The sequence below is a fragment of the Cebus imitator genome, unplaced genomic scaffold (genome assembly GCF_001604975.1).
Source record: "Cebus imitator isolate Cc_AM_T3 unplaced genomic scaffold, Cebus_imitator-1.0 Scaffold766, whole genome shotgun sequence".
Lineage (NCBI taxonomy): Eukaryota > Metazoa > Chordata > Mammalia > Primates > Cebidae > Cebus > Cebus imitator.
In genome coordinates, this window is record NW_016108081.1 from 433,051 (window position 1) to 442,411 (window position 9,361).

Consider the following 9,361-nt stretch of genomic DNA (forward strand, 5'->3'; position numbering starts at 1 on the left):
GAAAAGTTAGAGTCTATGATATTTAAGCTGGGATCTGTTTTTTCCCCTCCACTGCTCAGTTATAGCTTTGAGTTACAAAAGTTTCACACTGGGTAGGGCAAGGCAGACCTTAAAGACTCCCAACTTCCATTCTTTCTAGACCCATGTTACACAACATCAGTTGTGGGCAAGTAGAGTATACTGCTACATGCAACAGCTTCCATTACCTGTGGCACCTTATTGTGGAAGTTCTAAGCAAGGTCATGGCAAGTCATAAGTACTTGCAACTCTGCAACACTGCCTGAGAGCGGCTGATTTTACATAGAGTAGAATATGGAAGATCTCAGATGCAAAAAATTCAGTGAAAGCAATAAATTCAATGATACTAATGTGACACATGTAGCAGCATGCTCCAGAGGTAGAGAAAAGTCAGAATCAAGAGCTGATAAAGTATATTAACTAAAGCATCTAATTTTCAATAAAAATTTATGAGGCATACAAGAAAAAAATAATGAGTCCCATATACACAAACAACAATGCCCACTCCTGACACTTGTAGCCAGCAGACCATGTCTGCTAGAGCTTCCAGCCCAGTAGTTTCTCTTCTTTCTGAACTATTCCAGTGGACAGAGTCTCCTGTTATCCAGGGAAACAGCCAAACTGAAGTATGGGTGATTCAACACGCCCCCTACGACTCATAGCCAGTCAGCTAGAACTTTCAGCCCAGCACTTCCAATTTTGTCTGAACTCTGATTGCAGGAACAACCTCTAGGAAACAACCCAACATCAAGTCAGGCAACTCCACCTATACCCACCAGTCATAGCCAGGAAAACCATGTCTGCTAGAGCTTCCAGCCTAGCATTCCCACCTCTGCCTGTAGTCTGTCTGTGGCCACAACCCTATGAACCCCAGAAAGCACCTAGACAAGGGATCAAGTGATCCTACCCCCTCCCACAGCTCTTAGCTGAGCAGGACTTGGTAGTGGCCAAGCAAAAGGGAGCTCTCAGTCTCAGATCACTGAGAGAGGTGGAGATACCCAGGTTCATGGGCTGGCAGAGGATTGGGGGGCTCTCTCACTCCATGGGTCCAGCCTGGTAAGAATATGATCTGTCTACCAACTGTGGTCCCTGCCTGAGGGAGCCCATGGGCCAGAACACTTAACAAAAGAAATGCAGATATGGAACCAGTGATTGGAGGGTGCTTCTCCAAGGCCCAGGAATCATCTAGGTGAGCGAGTCACCTCTCTCCCCAATACCACAGAGGACTATGGTCATCTTCTACAAAACACAAAAGAGCCCTGAAACAGAGTGGGAGCCCATCTGCTTGCTATTGCTCTTAAGCGTCACCTACTGCATCTCAAGACAAAATGCAAACCTAAAATATTTTGCAAGTATGTATCACCTGTGAAAAAGAAAGAAAAGATCCAGCCAGAAATAAACATTCTGTATAAAGTCATGACTCTGAAAATACCAGAAACAAAGCCAGCTGACTATACTCAACTTATCTCACAGTTAAAGAAACATCAATCCTTACACATGAGAAAGAATAAATGCAAGAACTGGCAACTCAAAAAGCCAGTGTTTGCCCTTACCAATAAACGTACACACTAGCCTCCCAGAAATGGCTCTTAACCAGAGAGGTGATTGTGGACATAGAATTCAGAAGCTGAATGACAAGGAAGCTCAGTGAAAATGAAGGAGAATGTTGAAACATAATCTAAGGAATCCAGTAAACAGTTCAGGGGCTGAAAGATGAAATATCTATTTTAAGAAAGAACCAAATTGAATTTCTGGAACTGAAAATTTTACTTCAAGACTCCGCAATACAATCTGAAGCATCAGCAGTAGAATAGATCAAGCTGAGAAAAGAATCTCAGAACTGAAAGACCAGTTTATGCAATCAACTCAGTCAGACATAAATAAAGAAAAAAAGAATTTTAAAAAATGAAAAAAATCTTTGAGAAATATGGGATTATGTAAATAGACCAAATGTATGACTCATGGTGTTTTCCAAAGAGAAGGAGAGAGAGTAACTTGTAAAACATATTTGAAGATATAGTCTGTGAAAATTGCCTCAAATGTCCTAGGGTGAAGAACATATGAATGCAATAAATACACAACCCCCCTGCAGATACTGTAGAAGATGATCAACCACAAGGTACATAGTCATAAGATTCACCAAGATCAATTCAAAACAAAAAAATCTTAAAAGCAGCCCAAGAGAAAAGTCAGGTTACCTATGAAGGAAACCCCATCAGACTAGTGGCAGAACTCTCAGCAAAAGCCCTGCAAATCAAAAGAGATTAAGGCCTTTTTTCAACATTCTCACAGTAAAGAATTTTCAACCAAGAATATCATATTTTATGAAACTAAACTTATAAGCAAATGAGAAATAAAATTCTTCCCAGATAAACAAGCACTAAAGGAATTCATTATTAGCAGACAACCTTTCTAAGACGTTCTTAAGGGAGTGCTAAATATGAAAATATAAAACAAAAAACTGCTACCTCAAAAATTCACTCAAGCACATGGCCCACAAGCAACATAAGGCAACTATGCAATCAAATTTAAAAAACAGGTAATCAACAACATGATGACAAAATCAAAATCTCATAAATCAGTAATAACCATGAATGTAAATGGTCTAAATATACCACTTAAAATGCATAGAGTGGAAAGCTAGATAAAAAGATAAGACCCAACAATCCATTGTCTTCGAGGGATCCATTTCAACTGCAATGACACCCACAGGCACAATGTAAAAGGATGGAGAAAGATCTAACAAGCAAATAGAAAACAATAAAAAAGAGAGCAGCAGTCACTTTTCTCACATTAGATAAACAGATTTTAAACCATCAACAGTCAGGAAGGAAAAACAAGGGTAATATAGTGGGGGAGATCCAAGATGGCCGAATAGGAACAGCTCTGGAGTGCAATTCCCAGAGAGAACAGTGTGGAAGGTGAGTGCTCACTGCATTTCCAAACAAGTTTTCACTGCCCACAGACCAGGAGATTCCCGGGCCAAAAAGCGCTATGAGTTTTCAGCACAGTGGTTTCAGCCAGTGTCATGTCAGTGCACAGAAACTCACACAAGTCTTGGTGGCAGTTTCAACTGGTGCCTGGAATGCCTGGAAGACAGAGCCACCTATTCAACTGAAAGGGAGGGGACTGAGACAGGGAGCCAGGCGATCTGGCTCAGCAGGTACCACCACCACAAAACAAGCAAGCTGAAACGCTCTGGATTGAGAGTTACACAGCAAGCACAGCTGGACCCAGGATGGTGAAGCTCAGTGGAGGGGGAAGGGCATACCCCACTGCCGAGGCAGTCAGCCACTACCAAAACAGTTCACTCAGCAGCTGGACAGAGCCTGCAGCAGCTCAGCAATGCCTTTGCTGTCAGACTGTGACTAGACTACTCCCTGTGGGGCAGGGCATCTATGAAAAAAGGCAGCAGTATGAGAGGAACTTCCTAGGACAGAGCACCTGGGAAAAGAGGCAGTTATGAGTTCAGCTGCAGCAGACTTAAAGGTGCCTGCCCAGCAGCTCTGTATGGAACAGTGGAGCTCTCAGCATAGCACTTGAGCTCCTATAAGGGATAGACTGTCTCCTCAAGCAACTCCACAACCCCTGTATACCCAAAGAGACACCTCATAAAGGAGAGCTCAGGCTGACATCCAGTAGTTACCCTTCTGGGACAAGAATAGCTGAGGAAGAAACCGGTGGCAACCCTTACTGTTCTGCAGCACCTGTGGGTGATCCCCAGGTTTGCAGGGTCTGGAGTGGACCTCCAGTGGTGCTGCAGCAGAGGGTCCTGACTCTTAGAAGGAAAACTAAGAAGCAGAAAGAAATAGCTTCAACATCAAAAAAAGGACGTGCACTCAAAGACCTCATCAGAGAGTCACCAACTACAAAGACCACAGGTAGCTAAAACCACCAAGATGGGAAGAAACTAGTGCAAAAGGATAAAAACACCAAAAGCCAGAACACGTCTCCTCATCCAAAGGATCACAACTCCTCACAAGCTAGGAATCACAGATGGATGGAGAATGAATCTGATGAATTGACAGAAAGAAGCTTTAGAAGTTGGGTAATAGCAAACTTCTCTGAGCTAAAAGAACATGTGCTAACCTAATGCAAAGAAACTAAGAACCTAGAAAAAAGTTAGATGAGATGCTAACTGGAATAAACAGCTTAGAGAAGAATATAAACGACCTGATGGAGCTGAAAAACACAGCACTAGAACTTCGTGAAGGGTATACCAGATTCAATAGCTGAAGAAAGGATATTATCGATTGAAGATCAGCTCAAAGGAATAAAAGGATAAGGCAAGATTAGAGGAAAAAGAGTGAAAAGAAATGAACAGAGCCTCCAAGAAATAAGGGATTATGTGAAAAGACCTAACCTATGTTTGATAGAAGTATCTGAATGTGATGGAGAGAATGAATCCAAGCTGGAAAACACTTTTCAGGATTTTATCCAGGAGAACTTCCCCTACATGTCAAGGCCATTTAAGTCCAGAAAATAGAAAGAACAACACAATGATATTCCTCAAGAAGAGCAACCCCAAGGCACAAAATCATCAGATTCACCATGGTTTAAATGAACGAAAAAATGCTAAGGACAAAAAGAAAGAAAGGTCGGGTCACCCAAAAAGGGAAGCCCATCAGACTCATGACGAATCTTTTGGCAGAAACCCTACAAGCCAGAAGAGAGTGGGTGCTAATATTCAACACCCTTAAAGAAAAGAACTTTCAACCTAGAATTTCATATCCAGCCAAAGTAAGCATCATAAGGAAAGGAGAAATAAAATCTTTTATGAACAAGCAATTGCTCAGAGTTTTCATCACAACCAGGCCTGCCTCAAAAGAGCTTCTGAAAGAAGCACTAAACGTAGAAAGGAACAACCAGTACCAGCCACTCCAAAAACGTACCAAATGGTAAAGAGCATTGACACAATGAAGAAACGCCATCAACTAATGGGCAAAACTACCAGCTAGCATCAAAATGGCAGGATCAAACTCACACATAACAGTATTAACCTTAAATGTAAATGGTCTAAATGCCCCAATCGAAAGACACAGACTGGCAAATTGTATAAAAAGTCAAAAAACCAACAGTGTGTTGTATTCAGGAAACCCATCTCAAGTGCAAGGACACATAAGCTAAAAACAAAGGAATGGAGAAAGGTTTATCAAGCGAATGGAGAAAGTTTTATCAAGCAAATGGAGAGCAAACAAAAAGCAGGAGTTGCAATTCTAGTCAATGAAAAAATGGACTTTAAACCAACAAAGATCAAAGAGACAAAGAAGGGCATTACGTAATAGTAAAAGAATCAATGCAACAAGAAGAGCTAATGATCCTAGATATATATGCACCCAATACAGGAGAACCCAGGTATGTAAAGCAAGTTTTTAATGACATACAAAGGGACTTAAGCACCCACACAATAATAGTGGAAGACTTTAACGCTCCATTGTCAATATTAGACCAATCAACGAGACAGAATATTCACAAGGATATCCAGTGCTTGAACTCAGATCTGGACCAAGCAGACCTAATAGATATCTACAGAAATGTCCACCCCAAATCCACAGAATATGCATTCTATTCAGCATCGTATAGCACCTACTTAAAAATTGACCACATAGCTGAAAGTAAATCACCCCTTGGCAAATGCAAAATAATGGAAATCATAACAAACAGTCTCTCAGACAACAGTGCAATCAAATTAGAATTCAGAATTAAGAAACTAACTCAGAAATGCACAACTTCATGGAAACTGAACAACTCGCTCCTGAATGTTCACTGGATAAACAATGAAATGAAGGCAGAAATAAAGATGTTCTTAGAAACCAAGGAGAATGAAGACACAGCATATGAAAATCTCTGGTACACATTTAAAACAATGTCTACAAGGAAATTTATAACAATAAATGCCCAACAGAGAAGGGAGGACAGATCTAAAATAAAGACACTATTGTCAAAATTGAAAGAGTTGATATGTGGGGGGAGGAGAACCAAGATGGCCGACTAAGAGCAGCTAAGGATTGCAGCTCCCAGTGAAAACGCAGAGGATGAGTGGATGCTGCATTTCCAGACGGATTTTTATTGCCCACAGACCAGGAGATTTCCAAGTGGAGGAGCCCCACTGGTCCCCAGCGTGGCTGGTTTGGCCAGTGTGGCTGCTTTGCTGGCGTCCCAGGGCGGCATTTCTCTGTACAAAATACACAGGCTCAGGCACCATTTTAGCTGGAGAATGGAGCTCCGGGAAGGCAGAGTCGCTCATTCATCTGATTAAAAAGGAGACTGAAACAGGGAGACAGGCCAGGATATTTCTGGGCAAAAAAACCCAAAAAACAAAAAACGAAAAAAGTCACAAATCTCAGAGCCACTGTTTCAGCCGGCGCAGTGGGTCACCACATGGGAAACCACACAGACCCTGGCACGTTTTCAACAGGCGACTGGAACAATTGGGAGACAGTCGACTGTTCAACTAAAAGAAAAGGCTCTGAGTCAGGGGGTCAGGTGATCAGGCTCAGCTGATCCCACCCCCACAAAAAACCAGCAATTGGAAATGCCCTGGATTGAGAATTTCGCAGCAAGCACAGCTGAACCCGGGAAGGTCCGGCTCTGTGAGGGAGGGGCGTCCCCCATTAACAAGGCACTCCACAACTACGGAGGTAGTATGCCATTGCCCAGACAGCCCGCCATTGCTGAGGCAACCCACCATTACAGAGAGAGTTTGCCATTATAGAAGTGGGCTGGCTTTGCCGAGGAACTAAACATGTATAAAAGGACTACAGGGAAGTTCACACAAAAGCTCAGCAAAGCCTCTGCAGGCAGACAGTGACTAGGCTAACTCCTCGTTTGGATGGGCAGCCCTGATAAAAAAGCAGCAGCACAAAGGAAACTCATAAATAAAGTCCTAACTACCCGGGACAGAGCACCTTGGGGAAATAAAAAAAGGGGGTTATAAGTTCTGCTGCAGCACACTTAAACGTACCTGCCCAGCAGCTCTAAATGAATGATGGAGATCACAGCTATGCACTTGAGCTCCTATAAAGGACAGACTGTCTCTTCAAGCAACTCCCTGACCCTTATATATCCAAAGAGTCACCTCATAAAGGAGAGCTCAGACTGACATTTGATGGGTATCCTTCTGGGAAAAAGATAGCAGAAGAAGAAACTGGCAGCAACCCTTAATGTTCTGAAGCCGCTGAAGGTGATCCCCAGGCAAGCAGGGCCTGGAGTGGACCTCAGAAGTCCTACAGCAGATGGGCCAGGCTGTTAGAAGGAAAACTAAGAAACAGAAGGAAATAACTTCATCATCAACAAACTGGCGTCCACTCAGAGACCCAAGCTAAAAGTCAACAACCTCAAAGACTACAGGTGGAAAAATCCACAAAGATGGGAAGAAATCAGCACAAAAAGGATGAAAGCAGCCGAAACCAGAACGATTCTCGTCCTACAAGGGATCACAACTCCTCACCAGCAAGGGAACAAGGCTGGATGGAGAACGAGTGGGATGAAATGACAGAATCACGCTTCAGAAGGTGGGTAACAGGAAACTTCTGTGAGCTAAAAGAATATGTTCTAACCCAATGCAAAGAAACTAAGAACCTTGAAAAAATGTTTGATGAAATGCTAACGAGAATGGACAAATATAAGTGAATTCGTGGAGCTGAAAAACACAACATGAGAACGTCACAAAGCATGCACAAGTTTGAACAGCCGAAGATCAACTCAATGAAATAAAATGAGAAGGCAAGATTAGAGAAAAAAGGGTAAAAAGAAATGAACAAAGTCTCAAAGAAACATGGGAATATGTGAAAAGGCATAATCTGCGTTTGATCGGTGTACCTGAATGTGACGAAGAGAATGAATCCAAGCTGGAAAATACTCTTCAGAATATCATCCAGGAAAACTTTCCCAACCTAGCAAGGCAGGCGAATACTCAAGTCCAGGAAATGCAGAGAACCCCACAAAGATGTTCCTCAAGAAGAGCAACCCCAAGGCACATAATCGTCAGATTCACAAGGGTTGAAATGAGGGAGAGAAATGCTAAGGGAAGCCAGAGAGAAAGGTCGGGTTACCCACAAAGGGAGCCCATCAGACTCACAGCAGATCTCTCAGCAAAAACCCTACAAGCCAGAAGAGAGTGGGTGCCAATATTCAACATCCTTAAAGAAAAGAACTTTCAACCCATAATTTTATATCCAGCCAAACTAAGCTTTATAAGTGAAGAAAAAATAAAATCCTTTAGGAACAAGCAAGTACTCAGATACTTCATCATCACCAGGCCTGCTTTACAAGAGCTCCTGAAAGAGGCAGTAAACATAGAAAGGAACAACCAGTACCAGCCACTCCAAAAACATACCAAATGATAAAGTACATTAACACAATGAAGAAACTGCATCAACTAATGTGCAAAACAGTCAGATAGCATCAAAAGGGATCAAATTCACACATAACAATATTAACCCTAAATGTAAATGGACTAAATGCTTCAATCAAAAGACACACACTAGCAAATTGGATAACAGGCCAAAACCCATCGCTGTGCTGTATCCACGAAATCCATCTCACATGCAAGGATACACAAAGGCTCAAAATAAAGGGATGGAGGAAGATTTACCAAGCAAATGGAGAGCAAAAAAAAGCAGGACTTGCAATTCTCCTCTCCAATAAAATAGATTTTAAACCAACAAAGATCAAAAGAGACAATGAAGGCCATTACATAATGGTAAAAGGATCAATGCAACAGGAAGAACTAACCATCCTAAGTATATATGCACTCAATACAACAGTACCCAGATACATAAGGCACGTTCTTAATGACTTACAAAGAGGACTTAGAGTCCCACACAATAATAGTGGGGGACTTTAACACCCCATTGCCAATATTAGACAGATCAACCAGACAGAAAATTAACAAGGATATCCAGGACTTGAACTCAGACCTGGATCAAGCAAACCTAATAGACATCTACAGAACTCTCCACCCCAAATCCACAGAATATACTCTCTTCTCAGCACGACATCACACCTACTCTAAAACTGACCACATAATTGGATGTAAATCACTCCTCAGCAAATGCAAAAGAATGGAAATCGTAACAAACAGTCTCTCAGACCACGGTGCAATCAACGTAGAACTCAGAATTCAGAAACTAACTCAGAACCACACAGCTTCATGGAAACTGAAAAACAGGCTCTTGAATGTTCACTGGCTAAACAATGAAATGAAGGCAGAAATAAAGATGTTCTTCGAAACCATCGAGAATGAAGACACAACATACGAGAATCTCTGGGGCACATTTTAATCAGTGTCTAGAGGAAAACATATAGCAATAAGTGCCCACCTGAGAAGCAAGGAGAGATC